Raw genomic sequence first — 25,817 nt, forward strand, 5'->3', positions numbered from 1 at the left:
AATTATATGTATTATTTAGACGGATCAATATAAAAATTTCAACTTTCAGAAGATCCTGTTAAAGCTACGCCATTTATGGTGAATGTCGATTTTTGTCCATAATGTTGGTATCATATTTAAAGGCTAGATTTAGACGATGAACCAGCCACCATACTTAAAACTGAATTTTTTGAAACCATGCTATCTTCCAAATAACCTTCAGTAACTGATGTATCTACTCTTCCACCCACCGCGACCGTGCCGCTTCAGCATGCTCATACTAGCCCCAGCTAAAAGAGTCACCGATGTTCGTCGCAAACAATGACCTGTATATTTTTCCGAATCGCTCAAACCCAAATATTTTGCTATGATTGACCCTCTATCTTTAATTAACATATTTACTAGCTCTTTCCGTCGACATCTACCAAATATCCCTAATAATAATGCAGTTTTAATCAATAAAAATGTTTCATTTGGTGCTTCGTGAATAAATTTCAATAATTCCTCTCTTGATAGGACTCTAGACTTCCACGCCTCATAACCTTTCGATGTTTGTTTAAAATATTTTCCCAACTTATAATAACTTCCTATGTTAATATTTTTGTTTACCAATAAAGTCTTTTTTATCATGGAATATTTTGCCCATAAAGAACTGGGAGAAAAAACTTGACCAAAGTCTCCAAAGTATGCCAGTAGTACGGTCTCATTTACGCGTTCGTATTATTTTCTGTCATATATTTCTGAAATTCAGCGTATTTCTTATCGTACGTTTCTTTGGTTTTTCGGTAATAGATTCTCAGTCGCATTTTTGGCTTTTTTTTTAACTATTTCTTAAGAAATATCGAATTTCTCTTGCATTCTGACTTTTTTTTGACAATGTCACATAGAAAAACTTTGTATACGTTAATAACAAATTGCTAGCCAACATCACTTTCCTAGCAATGGTACTAAATACCTGCTGCGATACAATATTATTTCTAATTAATATAAAATAAAATTCAAACTTTAAGTGATGTAATGAACCGGTATGACATAAAATTTTGTATGTACCACGTGCATTATTAGATGTTTATACCGATTTATATGTCTGGCGACATATAAATTCTCGGGCCAGAGGTCCTCGGTTTATAGGCTTGTTGCCCTTAGGGTATAAACATCTATTTACTGCCCTTGATACATAAATAACTATTTGATTAATTTTGTAATATTTGCATTTGATACCAAAAACGAAACCATTGCGGTCTACCCGTGCGGCTAAAAAACACTGTAATCTTTTCTAAATAGATATCTAAACTAGCCTTTTTGATAAAAGCAAAACCTACACTTTTTACTGTTTGAGATTTTTTGTATCACTTATACTTTTTAAGTTATTTAAAAAAGGGCATTTGTCCAAAATTTTTAGAATTTTTTTTTACCTTAAAACCAATTTTTTTTTTAATTAAGCTTTTCGAACCGGTCAAACTTGCAGATCGTTTAAACAATACACATACATATAAAGTAAAAGGTAAAGTAGTAACGATCAATTTTATTTAGGGTGCTAAATAGCGAGAGATTTTCACGATTTATGACCAAGGTATCCAAGTTTCTGTTTCTTAATTGTGAAAGATTTCTTTTTGTTTTTCCATTCGGCGCAGTATTTCTACGTTGGTGGTGTGAGTCGTCCAGGATATTTTGAGAATACGTCGATACACCCACATTTCGAATGGCTCCAGCTTTCTCATTAATGTTTCCGTCAGTGTCCATGCCTCTGCACCATACAGCAAGACTGGAAATACATAGCACTTTAGCAGCCGATATTTTTAGTGGGAGAGATATGTCGGAATGGGTGAATATATTTCTCATGTTGTTAAATGTTGCTCTGGCCTTTTCAATTCTAGATCGTATTTCGGTTGTTTGATCCCATTTCGAGTTGACGACTGTTCCAACGTATATATACGACTCAACTTGTTCAATTAATTGGTTTTTTATTTTCAATTGTCTGGCCGATTTTTGAGTTTTGCTGACCAGCATCCATTTTGTTTTATTTATGTTTAGGTTAAGTCCTCTTTCTTCACTCGCTCTTTGTACTCTGTCCATAAGATACTTAGGTTCGTCGATACTACTGGCAAGTACGACTGTATCGTCCGCATATCGGATGTTATTTGTCAATTCTCCATTGATTTTTATCCTTCGTTTGCTTCATCCAGTGCTTTTTTAAAATTTGTTCGGAGTAAATATTAAAAAGGAGAGGGGAGAGAACACATACCTGTCGCACACATTTTCTGATATCAATGCTCTCTGTGGACGCATTGCCGACTTTTACCCTGGCTGTCTGATTCCAGTAGAGACTTGTCACAATTCGGATGTCCTTATTATCAATTCTTATGTTTTGTAGAATTTCAATTAGTTGGTCATGTCTCACATTGTCAAAGGCTTTCGAGTAATCTAAAAAACACATGTAGACATCCTTGTTCATATCTCTATACCACTGTACTAATACTTGCAGACAAAACACTGCCTCCCTTGTGCCCAAAGCGTTCCTAAAACCAAATTGTGACTCGTTGATTTCCGCTTCAAGCTTGTTGTAGATTCAGTTATACATTTATGATTTTGGTGAAGACTTTGATGATATGATTAATTAGGCTTATTAGTCTATGTTGGTCACACAATTTAGTGTTTGGTTTTTTAGGAATGGCCACGAAGGTTGATTGTAACCAATTTTCCGGAATTCTGCCGCTGTCGTATGTATTATTAAAAATAGTGGTTAGGGTTTCTAGGAATGAATTGTCCGTTTTGCTTAAGAGATTTAACACTTCAGCATGAATATTGTCAGGTCCTGGAGGTTTGTTATTTTTGAGGGAGCGTATTGCTTTTTCTACCTCTGAGTTGAGAGTGGATGGACTGTTTTCGGTGATTTCAATTGACTAATTATTAGGGCGGTCTGAAGCAAAGAGGTTTTCAACATGTTGCTTCCATGTTTCTAGAATCTTTGTTGGTTCTGAGATCAAAAGTCCGTTGGTGTCAAGTATGTCCGTTGTTGAGCTGTTGTATTTTCTTTTATTTGTCATTTTTTTTATCTTCTTGTGCATACTTTCGTAATCGTATTTCTTTTCATATTCTTCAATTTCTTTGCATTTTTCCGACAGCCATTCCTCTTTAGCTTCTCTGAATTTTGGTCTTATTTTTTTGTGTCTTTCTCGATACTTTGGTTCGTTTTTGTTTTCGTACTTCCGTCGCTCTTCCATCATGTCAAGGATATTCTCAGTCATCCATTCCTCTTTCCTCACTTTTTCTTGTTTCAATAGCTGCGCACATGTTGTCTGTATAGCATGCTCAATTTCATCCCATTTTTTACTTACTTCAGATATATTCTTATTTATCCTGTTTAATTCTTTGTGTAGGGATTCTTGCATTTTTCCTCTAATATTAGGATTAGAGAGTTTCTTAATGTATTTTCTCTCACTTTTTCTTGACACGCTTCAGTTTTACTTCGAGCTTGCATGCAACTGGATTATGGTCTGTTGACACATCGGCTCCTGGATATATTTTTGCAGATTTGATTGCGTTTCTATATATTATTGGTATAGCGATAAAATCTATTTGATTTCTTACGATGTTCTCCGAAGTATCTGCTGGTGATTTCCACGTATAGATTCTGCGGGCAAGAAGCTTAAATAAGGTGTTACTAAGTATCATTTTGTGTTCTTGACAGAAGTTAATAAGACGGTCTCATCGGTCATTTCTTTCTCCTAGCCCGTAGTTTCCAACCATATTCCTTACGTCAGAGAAAAGTAATTAAATCACCCTCAAGATCCACGACCCCCCACCCGCAAAAAATTTCTGGATCCTCCAGTGCATTTTACTGGATATACAGACTGTTTAGATTTGCATCTTTTAATTGGCAACACTGCGCGCTAACGTAAACATTAGCCAGTGTATTATAGTTATTAGTTGTCGACGGAGGAGTATCAATTTCACCAGCAAAATAGAGATGGCAATTTCGCTTAGTTTTGAATATGCTCGGACAAGCGTTACTTGCATAATCGCTTAAAATATTCTTTAATTTAATTAGTAGATATACAAATAAATCTAATAAAGTATATATAAAAATATAATAAATTTCTATATGTACTATACTAAAGACTTCCACAACATAAGAAAAAATGTGTTGGAACATGAAAGGAAGCCCTAATAAAATTTGGAGAAAAATGGCCAGTATTATTAGAGAGACGGCTATTGAAATACTTGGGAAAGCGTCAGGAAAGAAGTTTGAGCATAAAGGACTAGGTGGTGGTCAAACGAAACAAGGGAAAATAAAACAGAAGGGAAAATTATATGAAAAGTGGCAAGAAAACAGATCGGACACAGATCTTCAAAACTTACTTACAAAAAAGCATATTCAAACCTATACGATCAACTTGATACCAGGGAAGGCGAAACGAAGATATATAAAATAGCTAATCAGAGAGCAAAGAAAGCGAAAGATTTTAATCAGATTAGATGTATCCGAGATGAAAATAATAAAATACTTGTTCACGAAAGAATGTCAAAAAGAGATGGAGAAAGTACTTTGACAGTTTATTAAATAAAGAATTTTACAGACAGCCTGTGGAGTTAATGGAGACAGTAACAGAAATGGTCACCAAAATAACAAAGTAGGAAGTGGCTCAAGCGCTTCAAAAACTAAAGAAAGGAAAAGCAGTCGGACCAGATAATATTCCTGGGGAAGTATGGAGAGCATTGGGAGAAACAGGAACAAATTGGCTAGCAGGTCTATTTAATAGAATTGTGGAAGTTGGAAAAATGCCAGGCGAATGGAGAAGCAGTATACTAATACCTGTTTACAAAAAGAAGGGAGACATACAACAATGTAAAAATTAAGAGGCTATAAAACTACTTAGCCATATCATGAAAATCAGATTCTGTGGTAGGCACCCAATAAGAAAGGAGTCCCTGGTAAATATGTAAAGATTGTGAGAGATATGTATGAGGGAGTAACGACTAGTGTTAGGACAGGTGTGAGAGAGACTTATTAATTTCATGTGGAAGTAGGATTGCACCAAGGCTCGATGCTTAGTCCTTATTTATTCTCATTAGTTTTGGACCAGATAACACCGAAACTACAGGAAACATTCCATGATGCTTAATGTATGCTGATGATGTAGTGATAATAGGAAATAGTGAAAGAGACTTAGAACAAAAACTAGAACAGTGGAGACGAGCTCTGGAGGAAAAAGGTTTAAAGCTGATTAGGACAAAAAACAGAGTATTTGGAATGTTCATTTAAAGATGGAGTTAATACAAATAAAATGGTATCTTTGGATGGTGAAATGATTGTGGAAAGCAATAGTTTTAAGTATCTATGATCGGTATTACATAGTAATGGAGAAATCGATGGAGATGCATGCAGTAGAATTAGGGCTGGATGGATGAAGTGGAAGGAAGCGAGTGGTGTGTTGTGTGTCAAAAAAATTCCAATGAAGCTGAAGTGAAAATTCTATAAAACAGCCATAAGACCAATGGAATTCTGATAAATACAATCAGATATGCAGACGATACAGTTATTTTAAGTGATTATATGAGTGGATTACAACACCTTTTAAATGGCATTGACACAGTGGGAAGAGAGTTTGGCCTAAACATAAACTGTTCAAAAACATAATACATGGTATTTAGCCGTTAGGCCCATTAAGATTCACGGTTATATGTTAATGGTCATATAATTCAAAGAGTACCCAGTTTTAAATATCTTGGTTGCCATATTACTGAACAACTAGATCCAGATAAAGAGATAAAATGTAGAACCGAGATAGACCGCGCGACATTTTTAAAAATGAGGTCATTCTTCTGTAATGATAACTTGCCACTTCGACTTCGAAAGCGCATGATTAAATGTTACATTTGGTCAGTCCTCTTGTATGGTGTCGAAGCATGGACATTAAAAATATCCACCATTAATCGTTAGGAGTCCTTTGAAATGTGGCTGCACAGACGTACACTGAAAATACCATGGACGGCTATGCTGACAAATGTGATAGTCCTTAAGAGAGCAAATGCTGCCCGCGAGCTGCTTGATAATATCAAATATAAAAAGATGGCCTATTTTGGACACATAGTAAGGGGATACCAGTATAATATTCTTCAACTTATTATGATGGGTGAAATCGAAAGACGCAGAAGAATTGGTAGATTGCAGACCTCTTGGTTGAAGAATATCAGGGAGTGGACAGGAATAAAGAAAGCAGAACAACTATTTAGAATAGCTCGAGTCAGAGACAGTTTCGCCTGTTAATCGCCAACGTCAAGGGGACTAGATAGGGCACGTTAAGAAGAAGATACTGGAAAACTGTATGGTATCGTCAAGACTTTACGTATGTATGTTGGAACCAACTGATCGCAACGTAGTGATTTGCACAGACTCGCTATCATCAACACAAGCAATTAAAAAAATGTTCTCAGATCATCCCCTGGTAATACATGATATATACAATAAACTTAAGAACCATGGAGTAGTTGTCACTATTGTCTGGATACCTTCACATGTAGGACTTATAGAAAACGAGGCAACAGATGTAGCAGCAAAAGAAGCATCTATTCCGAATATACAGTTGAGTCCCTGAATCTTTACCCGTGCGTCATCATTTAAAGCATACGAAATAAGTCGATGATAAGTCGGAAATTGAAATTTACTAAGATTCAGTGACTCAACGTACCAGTATCAAATAACCAGATGTATAACGACATAAAAAAAATGTTCAAAACATGTATATATGACAAATGGCAAGCTCATTGGAACACATCTCTAAGCCACTTACACGATATACATTCAGTTATACCTTCCTTGCTACCAACGAACTTGCTACCAGAGCTACCAACTATGCCCAAAAGACAAAAAGTTATTTTAAGAAGATTAAGAATCGGACACACTCGGCTTACACATGGCTTTCTCATGGCATCTAGCAATCCATCTTTATCCGACCATTGCAACAACCCGTTAAACGTCAAGCATTTCCTTGAAGAATGTCAACATCTCTCCACTAAAACAAAACAACACCAGCTTGAAGAGAATATACGGGAAATGTTGAATGAAACTGAGAAGTACGCAAATCTGTTTTATTTGCATATATCTGAACGATATTAATTTTTTTGTTGTGATTGTTTTTAATTTATTTATTATCGTTTTATATTTAGTTTTATAGATCTTATCTTTATGTTTAATGTTGAGTCCATTAATCTCCTCAAGAGCGAAAAAAAAAATTAAACACTTCAATAAAATAACTTTATAAAATACGTTCGCGGGATAATAGCCATTTCCTAATTATTTCCACTTATTATCACATCGACGAATTTCGTGGTTGCGTAACTTGAGGGAATGGTACGGATGCACATCAACCGAACTGTTTAGAGCAGCAGCATCTAAGATCAGAATAGCCATGATGATTGCCAACCTCCGTCGCGGAGATGGCACGTGAAGAAGAAGAAGATTATCACATCAATCTATACGTATTAATATAACCACATTTAATAAATACAGTTATTACACATCAATCTCCTCAATGGTGAAAAAATATTAAACACTTCAATAAAATAACTTTAAAAAATACGTTCACGGGATAATAGCCATTTCCTAATTATTACCACTGACACTCTGACAGTACGTATCAATGATCAACACATCGATATACGTTTCAGTTTATTTTTTGATTTAACTTGTTTGAAAATGAATCGTCACGCATGAAAAAAATTAGAGTGAAAGAACTATATGAGCCATATTCCCAAACTTAAGTTTGTTGCAGTTTACGAAGAAAAAATTCATGTTTTTTGATATCAAATGCAAATTTTACAATAATAATTTTATCTTATTATACACTAAGCAGCAAAATTAACGCACCACCTTAAAAATGGGACATTTTTAATGCCTCGAATTTCCTAAACCTGTTGTCAGATTTAAGCGATTTCTTTAACATGTTACAGCCTTATTTTTGAACAATATCGCTGTAATAATATTGTTGCTAGACAGGTAAATTGTCATTGTATACCGGGTGTACCAATCAAACTGTGATTCTTTCTCAAAGTTCGCGTCATCCTGTGGAATATTCTAGCATTTATAAAAGACTGAAATTAAAACCCAACTATAGCCTCATGTTTTCTTAATATTCTGTTTTTTACTCATTTGCTTATGTTGGATGTTAAAGTTATTTTACTTTAAGAACTAGCCTTGATTTTCATCTATACAGGGTGTTTTTAAATGAATATGGCAAACTTTAAGGGGTAATTCTGCGTGAAAAAATAATGACAGTTTGGTTTATAAACGTATGCCCGCAAATGCTTCGTCTCCGACATATGGGGTGTTGAAATTTTTCTTACAAACTGACTACTTATTTATTGCTCTAAACCCGGTTGAAATATGCAAATGAAGATATTCTGGGTTTTAAGAGGTAGTTATTGTGCATTTTTTTGCATACAAATAAGAATTTTATGTTCGCGATTAGCGCTCTGCACATAAGCAGAGCCTATTTTACATCAAATCAGGCCCGAGGCACTACACAATTTTCGGACCCCTAAATATAATTTAATAATTATTTTTTTTATTTTATTAATTATTTAATAGAAATAGAGTTGCACAGAAATTTAAATTTTCATTAACAATAAATAAAATTTATATTTATTTAAACAATAATTATTAAATATTGTTTAATTGTTAAAATATAAATTTATTAAAATGAGTAAAAATTGAATAGGTATATATGTATATAATATGTAGTATATTATTGGTACATTATAACAATAAAAAATTTAATCAACTTAAAAAAATTTAATTAAAAAGTCATCATACTTTTCGGATTTTGTAAGATTTTAGAGGTGCTGCAAAGTTCTTTAAAATGTGCCACTTCTTCCACTAAATCATCAACAAGGATATCGTTCTTATAATATTCGGTAATCGTTTTTAAGTCTACTGATTGACTAATGGCTGTAAACAATAATATGTTAAAAACATAGTTTACAGAGTTATAAGCATATTTTCGTAAAGATAGTTGCGCAATTAAAGTGTCACAAATAGGCAAAAAACTATTTATTTTAAAATTTGCCTGTCCTTTATTTAGAAATATCGTTTTGGGAACACTTAAATTTTCATCAAAAATTGTTTTCTTTATCGTCCTCGGGAAAGTTCATCTTTATATTATGAAACGTTTATCGGAGATAAGTTTTTAAGAACGGTTCATGGTTAATGAATATAACTCTTATTGTTATCATTTCCTGTTCGTAAAATGAAAGAATTTTGAAAATTTATTTTGTTATTGCAATAAATTTTTTTTGTTGATCTTTCCGAGCCCCATTAAAATGCGGGCCCGAGGCAGGTGTGTCACGGGCCTAGTGGTAAAATAGGCCCTGCACATAAGGTTGATATTACCCGTATGCGCGCCAATGGTGAATATTAAATTCCTAATTGTATATCAAAAAATGTGAAATAACCAACTCTTCAAACCCAAAAAATCTCATTTGCATACCTTCTACCTGAAATAAATCGTCAGTTTGTAAGAAAATTTTCAACACTCCTTATACCGGAAACGAAGCAGTTGCGGACACAGGTTTATAAAGCATAAAATCCTTTGTAAAAGGTATATTTGTTAAAATCCTTATACAGGGCTACATCAAAGACATAACTAGTCTACAATCGGTTGACTGATCATCATCAGTGTAATCCTAAAATGTGTATAACCAGATAAAATGATGCAAAGTATTTAAAATGTTGACTAAGGTTATAAAAAGTTATAGGCTATACTTACTTAGAATCTAACATGCTAACCACCAAAGTAAAAAATATTTGGGTATAAACCCTTTATAATTGATCCATCATAGGAACATATGAAAAAGATGTGATTTATAACATGGATGTATAAAATATCCAATGTTTTACGCCCAAGGTACCAATGAGCTCAATTTGACTAGTTCACATCATAGCTGTATGGAAGCAAGTGATTTGGATAACGGAAATTCTGAATGATGGCATGACAGGAATGACAGTTCCACAGGAAGTTATAATTTCCCTGTTGTTTTGTGATATTTATTGTAAAATTTGTTAAATTAATAACAATAAAAACAGTCGTGGAGAATGGGCTTAATATTGCCAATACACAAGAAAGGTGATAACAAAGATTGTAACAATTATAGGGGACTAAAATTATTAAGCACAATAACAAAAATATACGAGAAAATAATAGAGAAAAAATTGAGATTGATCACAGAAAACACATTAACAGAATCTCAAAGTGGATTTAGACAAGGTAGAAGTACACAGGATCATATATTCACTTTGAAAGAAGTTATTAGCAGGAAGTGGATAGCAGAGAAACCATATATTTAGCCTTTATGGACAATGAAAAGGCATTTGATAAAGTCAATAGAGAAACAATTTGGAAATGTTTAAAAAGGAAAAATGTAGATCAGAAACTAATAAGGGTAATACAAAGTTTATATAAAGAAACAAATAACTGTGTAATAAGATATAATATGATATCAGAATTTGCTACAAATGTAGGAGTTAGACAGGGAGGGGGATTGAGTCCGCTTCTTTTCATAATATTTATGGATGAAATAATAAGAGAAACGAAACAAAGAACTAAACCAATATACATAGGATATAGGAAATTAGAACAAATAGGGATGACAGAATGTGCATTTGCGGATGATGTGGTTATTACAGCAGGAAACGAGAAAGGCCTAAGAGAAAGCTTGATAGTATGGAATGAGGTATTAACAAAATACGGTATGAAATTGAATAAGAGTAAGACAAAGACAATGGTAATAGATAGAAATAGGAAAAAGATAAATGTGCAAATAGATGGAGTAGAAATAGAGCAAGTCAGTAAATATCAATACCTAGGTGTAATATTTGAAGAAAACGGCAAACAAGAAATAGATATAAATTATAGGATACAAAAAACAAATATACTATATTATGCAATAAACAGTGGATTTGTAAATAGACGAGAAATATCGAGAAAAACGAAAATGAGTGTATACAAAACTGTGTATAGACCTGTACTCACATATGGATGTGAATCGTGGGTATTGACAAAAAGGGATAAAAGTAAATTGCAGGTAATAGAAATGAAATATCTAAGAAGAGTAATGGGAGTGACAAGAAGAGATAGAGTTAAGAATATAAAAATAAGAGAAGAATTAGAAACATAACCAGTAAAAACTTATATAGAAGAAAGACAGCTGGGTTGGTGGGGACACCTTCAAAGAATGAGTGATAATATACCTGTTAAAAGAATCTGGGAAAGCAGAAATATAGAAAGGAAAAAACGTGGTAGACCAAGAAAACAATGGAATGCAGTAATAATGGATATTTTGGAAAAGAGGGGAACAACATGGAACGATGCCAAAAAACTAACAGAAAACAGAAAGATATGGAAGAAATTTATGAAGAACAAAAAAGAATAAAAGAAACAGAAACAGATCCCTACACTTCAGGGTAGAAGGGATAAAGATTATATATAAAAACAGTCGTTCCCACTGTGGTAAATAGTCTATTAAAATGGAGACTTCTTAAAGTTGGATTTGTACGAGGACCTAGAAATAGTCAAAGAAAAACAAAAAAGTCCAAATTGTGTCAACCGCCATATTTCGTTCAACCGGGACTTCCATCCACTTCATCGACAACTTTTTTCTTAACTCCTCTTTTAATTACAATAGTACTTTTCATCTCTTTATTACTTCTATCACTTTCATACAGTCACATTTACAGTTGATTTGACACAATCCATAATGATTTTCTTTGCTTATTCATCTCTATCCATTAACCACTATCATATATCCAATTATACACACACAAACCAACATCTGTTATCATCACCCACATACATACATTCATCTTTAATTTTCATCCATAATTTTTCTATGACTATCTCCACCCCATATATTCATACTGTAACTAAATTGAATAGTCTCACTACTCTTTCTGGGTCCCGTTCATGTTGCATTTTAATTATAATCTCATAAACCTCTAACACCAACCCTCTCCCCTATGTTTAACTATATCATATACTGGTCTGTTTTGTCGAACCCTTAGAGTTCCAGGCAGTATGCAGGGATCTTGAGAAATTGTCATATGTATCTTAGCTTGAATCCCTCCCAGATCAGTAAACAGTTCTACATCTCTGTCACCCACACAGTGATATTTTATGGTACTTCCACATACTATAACAACTTCCAATTATTCTAATATAACTGATAACTTTAAATAAACATACAATTGCTTTTCTAAGCCCTAGATATCATATATAAAGGGGTTTGATAACGTTTATTAAGTTTTCTGTCTTACGTGTAATGTGGTTTGCCTACTTCTTTCATTACAATATTCTAACATTTACATCAAGTCTATTTCCATTTTAATAGACTATTTGCCACATTGGGAACGACTGTTTTTATTGTTATTAATTTAACAAATTTTACAATAAATATCACAAAACGACAGGGAAATTATAACTTCCTGTGGAACTGTCATTCCTGTCATGTCATCATTCAGAATTTCCGTTCTCAAAATCACTTGCTTCCATACAGCCATGATGTGAACTAGTCAAATTGAGCTCATTGGTACCTTGGGGGTAAAACATTGGATATTTTATACATCCATGTTATAAATCACATCTTTTTCAATTGGATATGGTAATTGAGTCAATACTCGCAATGTTTAGTTTGTATTTTTTATTAGTTGATATGTAATCATGGGGCAACCGGTTTCGAGTCTTACAATATATGACTCATCATCAGGCCCAGTACAAAAAGTCTTCTCTATACAAACTACAAGCTAAAAAACACAAAACGAGAGACATGTACACATATATACAAAACATGAAAAACAACTTTGTCTTGGTTTCAATCACATACAATAAAGCCAAGCAACTGTTTAGTATTGAACTCAACAGTCCATATCATGTAAAATGAGACATTATTTGTGGTTATAAAGTGGTTTCAATCATATACAATAAAGCCAAGCAACTGTTTAGTATTGAACTCAACAGTCCATATCATGTAAAATGAGACATTATATAATGTCTCATTTTACATGATATGGACTGTTGAGTTCAATACTCAACACTTGAACTCAACAGTCCATATCATGTAAAATGAGACATTATATAATGTCTCATTTTACATGATATGGACTGTTGAGTTCAATACTAAACAGTTGCTTGGCGGCTTTATTGTATGTGATTGAAACCAAGACAAAGTTGTTTTTCATGTTTTGTATATATGTGTACATGTCTCTCGTTTTGTGTTTTTTAGCTTGTAGTTTGTATAGAGAAGACTTTTTTAAATTGGGCCTGATGATGAGTCATATATTGTAAGACTCGAAACCGGTTGCCCCATGATTACATAACAACTAATAAAAAATACACACTAAAGATTGCGAGTATTGACTCAATTACCATATCCAATTGTATAATGGACTCGCATTGGCAACCCTTTCATCACATCTTTTTCATATGTCCCTATGACGGATCAATTATAAAGGGTTAATACCAAAATATTTTTTACTTTGGTGGTTAGCATGTTAGATTCTAAGTGAGTATAGCCTATAACTTTTTATAACCTTAGTCAACATTTTAAATACTTTGCATCATTTTTTCTGGTTATACACATTTTATGATTACACTGATGATCGGTCAACCGATTGAAAACTAGTTATGTCTTTGATGTAGCCCTGTATAGGGATTTTAACAAATATACCTTTTATAAAGGATATTATGTTTTGTAATGGTATACAGCCAACTATAGGAAATTTTTCCTCGTGGATTTATAAAGCAATCTGTCCTTATTTTTTCAAGCAGAATTACCCGTTAAAGTTTGCCATACTTAGTTAAAAATACCCTGTATTGATGAAAAACAAGGCTAGTTGTTAAAGTATCTATACTACAATCACAATAAAGATGCACTAGAAATAAACAAACCAAGACACGTTGAATGTTAAAGGAGCTCTCCCAAATCATAATTCACAATGTATACGGGTGTCCCGGAAAATAGTGCGTTCCTTAAAGGTCTAGACAGAGGGCACCATGTAGAACAAAAAAACTCTTATAACATTTTTGAAGATATTCTTCTTTAGCGGCGAATCGATTGAGGGTAAAATTTGATTGATCCCCGCGCATGCGCACACCGACAGTATGGTATTAGTGGTTATACGGTCTCTGATTGGGTGTTGAAATTTTTTAAATGATCTGTCAATAATGTGGACAGAAATAAAATCAAATTTATAATTATAGTGACTTTTTAAATAGTTTTGAAAAGCCGCAGGTACGTAATTCTAAATGTTTCAGTTGGAAATACCTAATAGTTTCAATACTTATCTATTTGGAAAATGTAAACAAAATAATGTAGTTACCTATTAGTAGGCAATGCTTTAATTTACATAATCTGATTACGAATAAACTTTCTACAAATCTTCATCTCATATATTGTTTTCTTACACTATATTTCGTTGTATTTTATTTCGACAAAAATCAAACTAATAATTTTATTAAATTCATATAAATTTATGGTGTAAACGTTTAGTTTGTGTATATTCCCACATCACATGAGATACAGGCGAATGTGGTCTAGTTTGAAATGCCGTCAGCTTTCGTACGGCGGCGTAGACGTGAAGTGGGTTCGAGCCCCAAGCAAGTTATTATTTTTTTATTTTTTTTTATAGATTTTATGATTGTAAGTATATTATTATATAATTTTTGAAGATATTCTTCTTTTTTGAAAGTGGTAGATAAGAAAGTTAGTTTGATTTTTAAATAAAATAAGTACAAATAACCTTTTAAGTATATTTACTTCGATTAAATTACCTATTATATAATAGAAGAATATCTTCTTACGTGCGTACAAAGTACACACACATTCTTTTTTTTTTCTAAATGCAACCGTTTGACCAAAAAATTAAAATACATTTTGGTATGCAAATTTAACTCTGGCAACTATGTGAGGTACGAAAATTTAAACGTAGATAGTCCCATGTGTTTAGTAAACAGATAATTTGGAAGAATTCTGTTTAGTGTCAGTGCCGAAAATGTTTTCAAATCGTGTGTTCTTGAGTACCTATTATGTTATGTTGATTATTTATGCCAGATCACTAAATGGAGTAATGGAGAGACATACTATAATTTCTTTCAAAATGTTTTACCGGTATTTCTCGTCGCGTGTGTTCGTGAAAGTGGGTTACTTTGAACATTTATTAGTAGGTATAATAATTGTTTCCCAGTAAGTACAACTTAATTATTTTAGTTCACAAGTAAACAAATTAGGGACTGATTCGTTATCTGGTGTATTTAATTTCCACTGTAAACTATGTAACTCAGTTACAGCCCTCAGCATTCAACACATTTAAAGCTTATTAAATACATAATACTAGTTGAGTTAAAAAATGTGTTTTTATGTTAAAAGATGTACATACAATTCGTTTAAAATTATGCAATAGGTATTTCAATACATTCCAAAAAAAATTATAGTAAACAAAATAGTAAATACATAAGTACTATTAGGTTGGATTATTTTAAATACTGTAAATCACAAACAAATTCTTATTATCTGTTATTATTCGGTAGTGCGTACGATGTTGCCAGATTATTTTATTTCCTAAACATTAAAATACCAATATATGGAAAACAATGTAATCTTTATTTTGGAAGCGTTTAACTCTAGAAAAAAATGGTATAGGACTTTTTTGTTCTAAATTGTGTATTCTATCCATACCTTAAAGGAACGCACTATTTTTCGGGACACCCTGTATACATTGTAAATCCCAAATAATGATTTACAAAGCTTAAACATTATAAATCATGATTCAGGAGTGCTCCTCGTAACATTCAACGAGTCTTGGTTTGGTTATTTCTAGTGCATTTTTATTGTGATTTTAGTATAAGTTTTTATTATCCAACATAATTGAATGAATCAAAAAGCAGAATGTTAATAAAAATGAGGCTATAGTTGGGTTTTAATTTTAGTATTTTATAAATGCTAGAATATTCCACAGGAAGATGCGAACTTTGGAAAAAATCCAAGTTTGATTAGTCCACCTGGTATACAATGACAATTTACCTATCTAGCAACAATATTATTAGAGAGGAAACAGTAGCGATCAACAGGTAGCAAAAACGCGTTCCAAGATTGCGGCTGTAATTTTGAATATTTTTTCGAGATATTTGGGACACGTATTCATAATACCGAGTGTCCATCTATATTTTCCCCCACTTTAACTGCCTATAACTTCTAAACGGCTCAAGATAGAAACATGCGGTTTTTGCTGAAATGTTTTATTTTACTAAAAGTTTTGTATGAATCGATTGAGTTTGTTTATATCGCTTTCAATTACGAAAATAAAAATGGCGGATTTTTGAAAAAAACTTTGTTGACTTTTTTTTAATGGAACACCCAGTATATTTTTTTGTAAATTGAAAGAACGATCATTCACCTATCCAGCGATATAAAGTTTTTTAAAATCGGTTGTCAAATCACTGAGTAATTAATTTTTAAAATGAGAGGTGCAGAGTGGATATCACATACCTAAATAACATGTAACTAAGCAAAATGATATTATGTTGTGATTTTCACATTGCATCTCTCATTTTAAAAATTAATTTCTCAGTCATTTGACAACCGAGTTTAAAAAAAATTATATCGCTGGATAGGTAAATGACCATTTTTTCAAGTTACAAAAAATATACTGGGTGTTTTAATAAAAAAAGTGAACAACGTTTTTTTTTCAAAAATCCGCCATTTTTTATTTAAAAGCGATACGAAAAATGGCCATTTACCTAAAAAATTGAAAAAACGATCATTTACCTATCTCGCGATATAAAAATTTTCAAAATCGGTTGTCAAATGACTGAGCAATTAATTTTTAAAATGAGAGATGCAGTGTGGAAATCACATAACATAATATCAATAATTTGCTTAGTTAGAGAGTTGCACCTCTCATTTTAAAAATTAATTACTCAGTCATTTGACAACCGATTTTGAAAAACTTTATATCGCTGGATAGATGAATGACCTTTCTTTCAATTTACAAAAAAATATACTGGGTGTTCCATTAAAAAAAAGTCAACAAAGTTTTTTTCAAAAATCCGCCATTCTTTTTTCGTATTTGAAAGCGATATAAAAATTTATTCCATTCAGACAAAACTTTTACTAAAATAAAACATTTCAGCGAAAACCGCAGTTATAGGCAGTTAAAATGGGGGAAAATATAGATGGACACCCGGTATAATAAAGAATGGCGGTACAGAGCCCAATTTAAAAAATATATTAATATGTGGAAATTACTCTGTAATTAAATACAATATTAAAAAACGAGCCTGTACCGCCATTAAGAAGAACAAAAAAATACACTTTCTTCAAATAAACTTTTTTATCCGATGCCTAGATTTTGTGTCATTTTGGAACTACTAATGAAATAAAAAATTTTAGTACATAGTTCCAAAATGACACAAAATCTAGGCATCGGATAAAAAAAGTTTATTTGAAGAAAGTGTATTTTTTTGTTCTTCTTAATGGCTGTACAGGCTCGTTTTTTTAATATTGCATTTAATTACAGAGTAATTTCCACATATTAATATATTTTTCAAATTGGGCTCTGTACCGCCATTCTTTATTATATTACGAATATGTGTGCCAAATATCTCGAAAAAATATTCAAAATTACAGCCGCAATCTTGGAACGCGTTTTTGCTACCTGTTGATCGCTACTGTTTCCTCTTAAGGCCCATCCTCTAAAATCGTAACGGTAAATTTCAGATGGCTATCCCTATTTCAAAAATTTCTTTTTGCACGTAAACAAAATCTGTTTACGTGCAGAAACCCAGATCAAAAACTCTTTTCACCTTTTACGAATTATAAACGGGACACCGCCTGGTGTGGCCGTTATGGTCGTAAACAATAAAACGATTAACTTTTGTGGTCGTTCTTCTCTTCAGTGGGATTATGGGTAAATTAAAGTTTTATAAATACAATAAATAAAACAAAATTAAGAAAGCAAGTTAACTAACAAAGGTATAGCTAGATATTTTAAGGTCACGGTATTGCTGAATTCCTTTTTATAATGTCTTATATTTGGTCTAATGTCTAATGTCTAATATCTTATGTCTAATATCTAATATCTAATGTCTTAGATTACAGTTTGGAAATATAATCAATTTTTGATAATGTTGAAAAGATCTTGAGAATTTGGCTCTTGTCTTTTAACATGTCTTTGTGACTTTATTATTTTAACTATATTTGTTTCGTTATAAATTTTTTCAATTCTTGGTTGGTTCTCACTCTCTAAAGTTCTCTGGTGTTATCCTTGACTGCTCCATATATTCCTCTAATAATTCTTATTTCTGCGATTTTAAGCAGCTCTCATTTTGTTTTATCATTGTCCATGATTCACAGTCATACGCCATTATAGGTGTTATTACCGAATGGTAGATTCTTATTTTCGTACTGCTTTTTATTACATTTACATATTACATTACATTTACATATTACATTACATTTACAGATTGCATTAAGATTTTTGTGACGCAAACCAACAACGATTGGCACTTTTGTTGTTAATTTCTGTGTATGATTAATATTGCTGTCAAAGGTGATCGTAGCTCCCAATGATGCTTAAAATGATGAAATCTTTCAAATTTGTACTGGTCCATTGTAACGTCTTGCCCTATTTTGTCTCGCTGTTTCGTTCGTATTGTAGCCATATATTCTGTTTTATCCTCGTTTGTTTATTCGGAGGCTCACTTCTTTTGCGGCATTTTTCAGTCTAATAAAGTCTTCCTTGACACATATCTCTGTATTTCCTACTGCATATATCTATATAATCGGTGAAAGCCAGTATAATGTGAAGCCCTTGTGTTATAGGTATATAATGTGAGGATAACGTAATATAATGGGATGAGTGTCTCTGTGTTTGTTTTCCTCATAATACTCTCCAAAACGACGCTGAAGAAGAGTGAGGATAAGGTATCTCCCTCTTTGAGGCGACCGTTGATTGTAAAGAATGTCGACTAGTTTCCTTCAATTTTTACAGCACTCGTATATCCCTCTACACAGTTTCACTCGTATAATACTATCTGTCATATGCCTGCTTAAAATCTATAAAAAGCAGGTGTAATTTTTGTTTGTATTCCCAACATTTCTCCATTAAGTGCTTAATGGTGAATATTTTATCCACGGTTGATCGATTTTTTCTAAATCCACACTGATAATCTTCTACTTGATCTTCTGATCTCTTACTCAATCATTCCAATAGTATTGGAGAAAATACTTTGGTGCCTACCCTGTGTTGAAAAATGATATATTTTTATAGTTTGTGCAATCCATTTTATCACCCTTTTTGTGTATCGGAATGATAACACTCTCTTTCCAGGAGGTTGGTAATTGATCTTCTTTCCAGATTTGGCAAATCAGCTTATGAAAAGCATGTACCAAAATGTCTCTTCCATTTTTCAAAAATTCTGCAAATACAGTGTCGGTTCCTGGATTTTGTGGTTTTTATGTTTATGGATAGCTCTAGAGACTTCGACTGTAGATTCTTCCACTATGGATAAATTATTGTGAATAAATATTTAGATATATAATTTTCTTTTTTATTCGAGCAATTTGTATTGCGAGCAATTTTCATGTCGAGCAATTCGTTTTGGAGCAATTGATTTCGAGCAATTGACCGGTTACTACCGCAGGTTGTGGGTGAAAAAACGTGATATAATTCAGGAATTTTTGAAACCTATCAGGTGCTGTAAAGGACGATGACAGGAATAACTTCTACTAAAATGTGACCAAAAATATTGTGAGCTTTTTTATATTGCGATTTTCATTTGTTAAATTTGCAATTTTTAAAGATTTTTAATTTTGCAGCTTAGGATATTGATTCAGAGAAAAACTTTTTAATAGAAAGTTGTAGTACATTAAAAAACCTACAATTTGAGCTATGGTAAGTTTAATTTCGTTTATTGGTTATTGCAAAAAAGCCTGCGAAAAGTCCAAAATGGCCGTTTTTTACAATTGCGGTATTTATTGTACAAATAATTTTTTTGATTTTTTAAAGCTTTAAAATGAAGATCTTTCAATTCCAAACATAAAAAAAGATTGTAAGGCCGGATTAACGAATTTGTTGCTTATATATTATAAATTGTTTATCCCAAAAGGTCAAAAGTCGAAGGCTATAACTTTTTGAAAAAAAATCGTAGAGAGTTAATGAAACATCCAATCTCCTTCTAAAGAGTTATATTTTCATATTCTGATGTAAATAAATGCATAAAACATTTTTAACCCTCTAATTTTTGGGTTTGAAAATAAGTCAAAATTTCATTATAAACATTTAGAGCTGAAGCGGCCCTGTACATCCTATGAGTTTTTAACTTATAGATTATTGTTGCTGAAGACGAAACGAAGATTTATAAAAAAATAAAAAATTTCTACGACCAACTGAAGCCGAGCTAAATGTTGGGTTTGAAAATAAGGGGGCAAATTTCGCTATAAACATTTAGAGCTGAAGCGGCCCTGTACATCCTATGCATTTCTTACTTACATATTATTGTTGCTGAAGACGAAAGGAAGATTCATAAAAAAATAAAAGTTTTCTACAACCAACTGAAGCCGAGATAATTGTTTCTTTTTTCTTAAATCGTAGTGCCTTTATTTATAACAATTAAGAAATTATTTTACAGTCATTGACTAAAGAAAGACTTATATTATCATAAAATAAAAATTATTATAAAATATAGTTACATTTAATTATCAAAAATTATTTTTAAAATCGGTGCTTTTGCGAGCGGCCGAATTTTGCAAATCGCCCGGCTTGCTTCAAATCCGCGCGATCGGAAAATTTTTATGTAACTTGTATTAAATTTTGACCGAAAACAATTTAATAATATTACCATTATAATATACAGTCTATTTACCACTGTATTTGTTTTTCTTGATAAACTTTTATATGTGAAATCTCATTTCTGAAGAAATAATATTACAAAAATGATACATAAATATGAAATATATAACTATATTTTTAATTTTCCCATTGTTATATAAATATAATAATAATAATGTTACTTCTTATTATACAATATAAGACTTTTTCTTCTTCTAGTGACTATCCGTTTTGGATGTTGGCGACCATCATGGCAATTTGGCAAACCCCATTTGGAAACTGAGAACCAGGAAGGCGAAGGATTACCTTGCTAGAAAATTTACGTACGTCGTTCAACACAACAACTACAAATCTTTTTAGAGCAGCAGTACCGATTTAGTGTGCAAGTACAGATTGCCATGATGGTCGCCAACATCTAAAACGGATAGTCACTACAAGAAGAAAAAGTTTTATATTGTATAATAAGAAGTAACAGTATTATTATTATATAACAATGAAAACATTAAAAATATAGTTATATATTTCATACAGAGTGTAACAAAAATACAGGTCATAAATTTAATCACATATTTTGGGACCAAAAATAGTTCCATTGAACCTAACTTACCTTTGTACAAATGTGCACATAAAAAAAGTTACAGTCCTTTGAAGTTACAAAATGAAAATCGATTTTTTCGGATATATCGAAAACTATTAGAGATTTTTTATTGAAAATGGACATGTGGCATTCTTATGGCAGGAACATCTTAAAAAAGAATTATAGTGAAATTTGTGCACCCCATAAAAATTGTATGGGGGTTTTGTTCCCTTAAACCCCCCCCAAACTTTTGTGTACGTTTTAATTAAATTATTATTGTGGTACCATTAGTTAAATTCAATATTTCTTAAGATTTTTTGCCTCTTAGTATTTTTTCGATAAGGCAGTTTTTATCGAGTTGCGGTTTCTTTTTTAATATGTTTACATAAAAATATAATGGGGGCTTTGTTCCTTTAAACCCCCCAAATGTTTGTGTATGTTCCAATTAAACTTTTACTGCGGTACCATTAGTTAAACATAGTGTTTTTAAAACTTTTTTGCCTCTGTATTTTTTCGAGAAGGCACTTTTTATCGAGATATTACTTCTTTTTTAATATGGTTCAAAATATACCTAAAAATGTAAATCATAAATAAATTTTCATATTATTACCAAGTATCCATAATCGTACTTAGCCATATACAAATATGTAGTGGATTTGAAAATATTCAAAATATCTCGATAAAAACTGACTTTTCGAAAAAGTACGGAGAGGTAAAAAAGTTTTTAAAATATTGTGTTTAACTAATGTTACTACAATAATAATTAAATTGGAACGTAAACAAAAGTTTGGGGGGGTTTAAAGGAACAAAACCCCCATAAAATTTTTATGGGGTGTCCAAATTTCAGTATAATTTTTTCTTAAGATACTACTACCATAAGAATGCCACATGTCTATTTTCAATAAAAGATCTCTAATAGTTTTCGATATATTGGAAAAAATCGATTTTCATTTTGTAACTTCAAAGGGCTGTAACTTTTTTTATGTGCACATTTGTACTAAGGTAAGTTAGGTTCAATCGAACTATTTTTGGTTCCAGAATATGTGATTAAATTTATGACCTGTATTTTTGTTACACCCTGTATATTTCATACAGGCTGTAACAAAAATACAGGTCATAAATTTAATCACATATTTTGGGACCAAAAATAGTTCCATTGAACCTAACTTACCTTTGTACAAATGTGCACATAAAAAAAGTTACAGCCCTTTGAAGTTACAAAATGAAAATCGATTTTTTCCAATATATCGAAAACTATTGGAGATTTTTTATTGAAAATGAACATGTGGCATTCTTATGGCAGTAGTATATTAAGAAAAAATTATAGTGAAATTTAGACACTCCATAAAAATTGTATGGGGGTTTTGTTCCATTAAACCCCCCCCAAACTTTTGTGTACATTCCAATTCAATTATCATTGTAGTACCATTAGTTAAACACAATGCTTTAAAAGCTTCTTTGCCTCTTAGTACTTTTTCGAAAAGTCAGTATTTATCGAGATATTTTGCATATTTGTCAAATCCACCACATATTTGTATATAGTCTGGGCTTGGGCTGATTATCGGAGAATAGGCCATTTTTGGGAAAAGTTATTTACCAGCAATTTTATTGCTGGAATCGAATTATAAGATCCTATATATTAATAATATAGGTATGCAAAGTCCTCAGATAGTGTGCTACTTTTTTTATAAACAAAATGGCGCTCGAAAATCGTGTTTTTTTCAATTATTGCTCTAGAACTCCGAAGATTTTAACTTTACAACAAAAATACTCAAATAAAAATTCACCGTGATTAAATTCTGCATAGAGAAGTGTTTTTCCCGATCTGCTCAGACGAAAATTTTCCTCGGTAAATGCGGGTTTTCCCAACAAAATCTTTAATTTTCAAATAAAGTTTTAGATAAGTAATTATTTACCAATAATTAAATAATTTGGTGACTTAAAAGCCTTCTTGGTTTAGATTATAGTTCCAGAAGCTGGTGAAAATTAAACGAATATTTGAGCAACAATTCAATTGTTAATTAATAATTTACGGTCGCAATAATAACCAAATTATTGAAATCTTATAAAGATGAGATGCCTATTTAAAAGTTTGTTGACAAAATATAAATTTTTTTTTTTGCATAATCTTTAAATGTTTAAAAAAATACTTATAAACAAATTAACGTTTCTCAGAAAGTTTTTATTATATTACAGTTTTAAAAAATAGCTAAAATGCGCATTTCAAATATCTTGAAAATGAATGCTTTAAAACTTTTTTGCAACCATTTGCAAAAAAGTTATGAAACAGCAAAGTAAACATACGATTACTACGGTGTTAATAATTTTTTTTAATTCTTTCAAAGCGTAGAAGTGAGTTTAAAGTACAAGCTAATTATTTATAAAACAATATCGATTATCAGCTTAATGGTTATATTTTAATTAAAGATTATATATATATTTTTTTGTAATTTACACGCGCGAAAGTAGAATAATACAGTACCGTAGCTACCCGCCCACATACACAACTCGCGCGAGTTTAAGCGTGTCAGTCGCTTCGAGTGACCATTTTATCTCCGGCTCTGTATCAAGCCTACTTTCGCGCTAAAAATTACAAAAAAAAGTATTTTTAATCTTTGATTAAAATATAACCATTGCACTAATTTTTGACATCCTTTGTGAGTAATTAGATTGTACCATAGACTCACTTTTAAGCTTTGAAACAATTAAAACAAACTATAAACAATGGAGATATCGTATTATTTATTTTGCTGTTTCCTAACTTTTTTGCAAATGGTTGGAAAATTTTTTTAAAGCATTCATTTTCAACACCTATAAAATACGCATTTTAAGTATTTTTTAAAATTAGAATATAATAAACAATTTCTAAGAAATGTTAATTTGTTTATAACAATTTTTTTTAAACATTTAAAGATTATGCAAAAAAATGAAAAATTTATATTTTGTCGACAAAATATTAAATAGGCATCACACCTTTATAATCTTTCTAAATTTGATCAATGTCTCATGATTTTTTTGGTTGTTATTGCGACTGTAAATTGTTAATAAACAATTAAATTGTTGCTAAAATATTCGTTTAATTTTAACCGCCTTCTGAATTTATAATCTATACCAAGAGAGCTTTTATTTCACCAAGCTATATAATTATTGATAAATAATTACTGGCCCAAAAAATTTATTTGAAAATTAGAGATTTTGTTGGAAAAACCCACATTTTCCGAGTAAAATTTTCGTCTGAGCAAATCGGGAAAAACATGCCTCTATGTAGAATTAAATTGGGGTGAATTTTTATTTGAGTATTTTTGGTATAAAGTTAAAATCTTCGGAGTTATAGAGCAATAATTGAAAAAAATACGATTTGTCGGCGCCATTTTGTTTATAAAAAAAGTAGCACACTATCTGTGGACTTTGCATACCTATATTAATAATATATAGGATCTTATAATTCGATTAAAGCAATAAAATTGCTGGTAAATAACCTTTCTTTGTACTTGACTAATTAGACCAACGTATTATAACTATTTTCTTTTCAAAATTTAAAGATTATACAAAAAAAAAGAAAAATTTATATTTTGTCGATAAAATATTAAACAAGCATCTCATCTTTATAATCTTTGTAAGTTTGATCAATGTATCATGATTATTTTGGTTATTATTGCGATCGTAAATTGTTAATTAACATTTGAATTATTGCTAAAATATTCGTTTAATTTTCACCGGCTTCTGGAATTACAATCTATACCAAGAAATCTTTGATGTCACTAAGATATTTAATTATTGATTAATAATTACTTACCTAAAACTTTATTTGAAAATTATAGTTTTTGTTAGGAAAACCCGCATTTTCCGAGGAGCAAATCGTGAAAAACATATCTCTATGCAGAATTTAAGTGCGGTGAATTTTTATTTGGGTATTTTTGTTGTAAAATTAAAATCTTCGGAGTTATAGAGCAATAATTGAAAAAAATACGATTTGTCGGCGCCATTTTGTTTATAAAAAAAGTAGCACACTATCTGCGGACTTTGCATACCTATATTATTAATATATAGGATCTTATAATTCGATTTCAGCAATAAAATTGCTGGTAAATAACTTTTCCATGAATTTTGCTAATTAGCCCAGAGTAATATGGCTAAGTACGATTATGGAGACTTGATAATAATAGGAAAATTTATTTATGATTTACATTTTTAGGTATATTTTGAACCATATTAAAAAAGAAGCCACATCTCGATAAAAGGTACCTTATCGAAAAAATGCAAAGAAGCAAAAAAGTTTTAAAAACACTGGGTTTAACTAATGGTATCGCAGTAATAGTTTAATTGGAACGTACACAACCATTTAGGAGGTTTAAAGGAAAAAAATCCCCATAAAATCTCTAT

The 25,817-nt window shown here is 31.5% G+C and overlaps 1 protein-coding gene across 3 annotated transcripts in view; it reads left to right on the plus strand.

Moving 5' to 3' along the window:
* LOC126888265 (uncharacterized) overlaps positions 1-25,817 on the plus strand; it is a 183,656-nt gene that overhangs the window by 70,414 nt on the left and 87,425 nt on the right. The window lies entirely within an intron of this gene.

The sequence above is a fragment of the Diabrotica virgifera genome, chromosome 7 (genome assembly GCF_917563875.1).
Source record: "Diabrotica virgifera virgifera chromosome 7, PGI_DIABVI_V3a".
NCBI lineage: Eukaryota > Metazoa > Arthropoda > Insecta > Coleoptera > Chrysomelidae > Diabrotica > Diabrotica virgifera.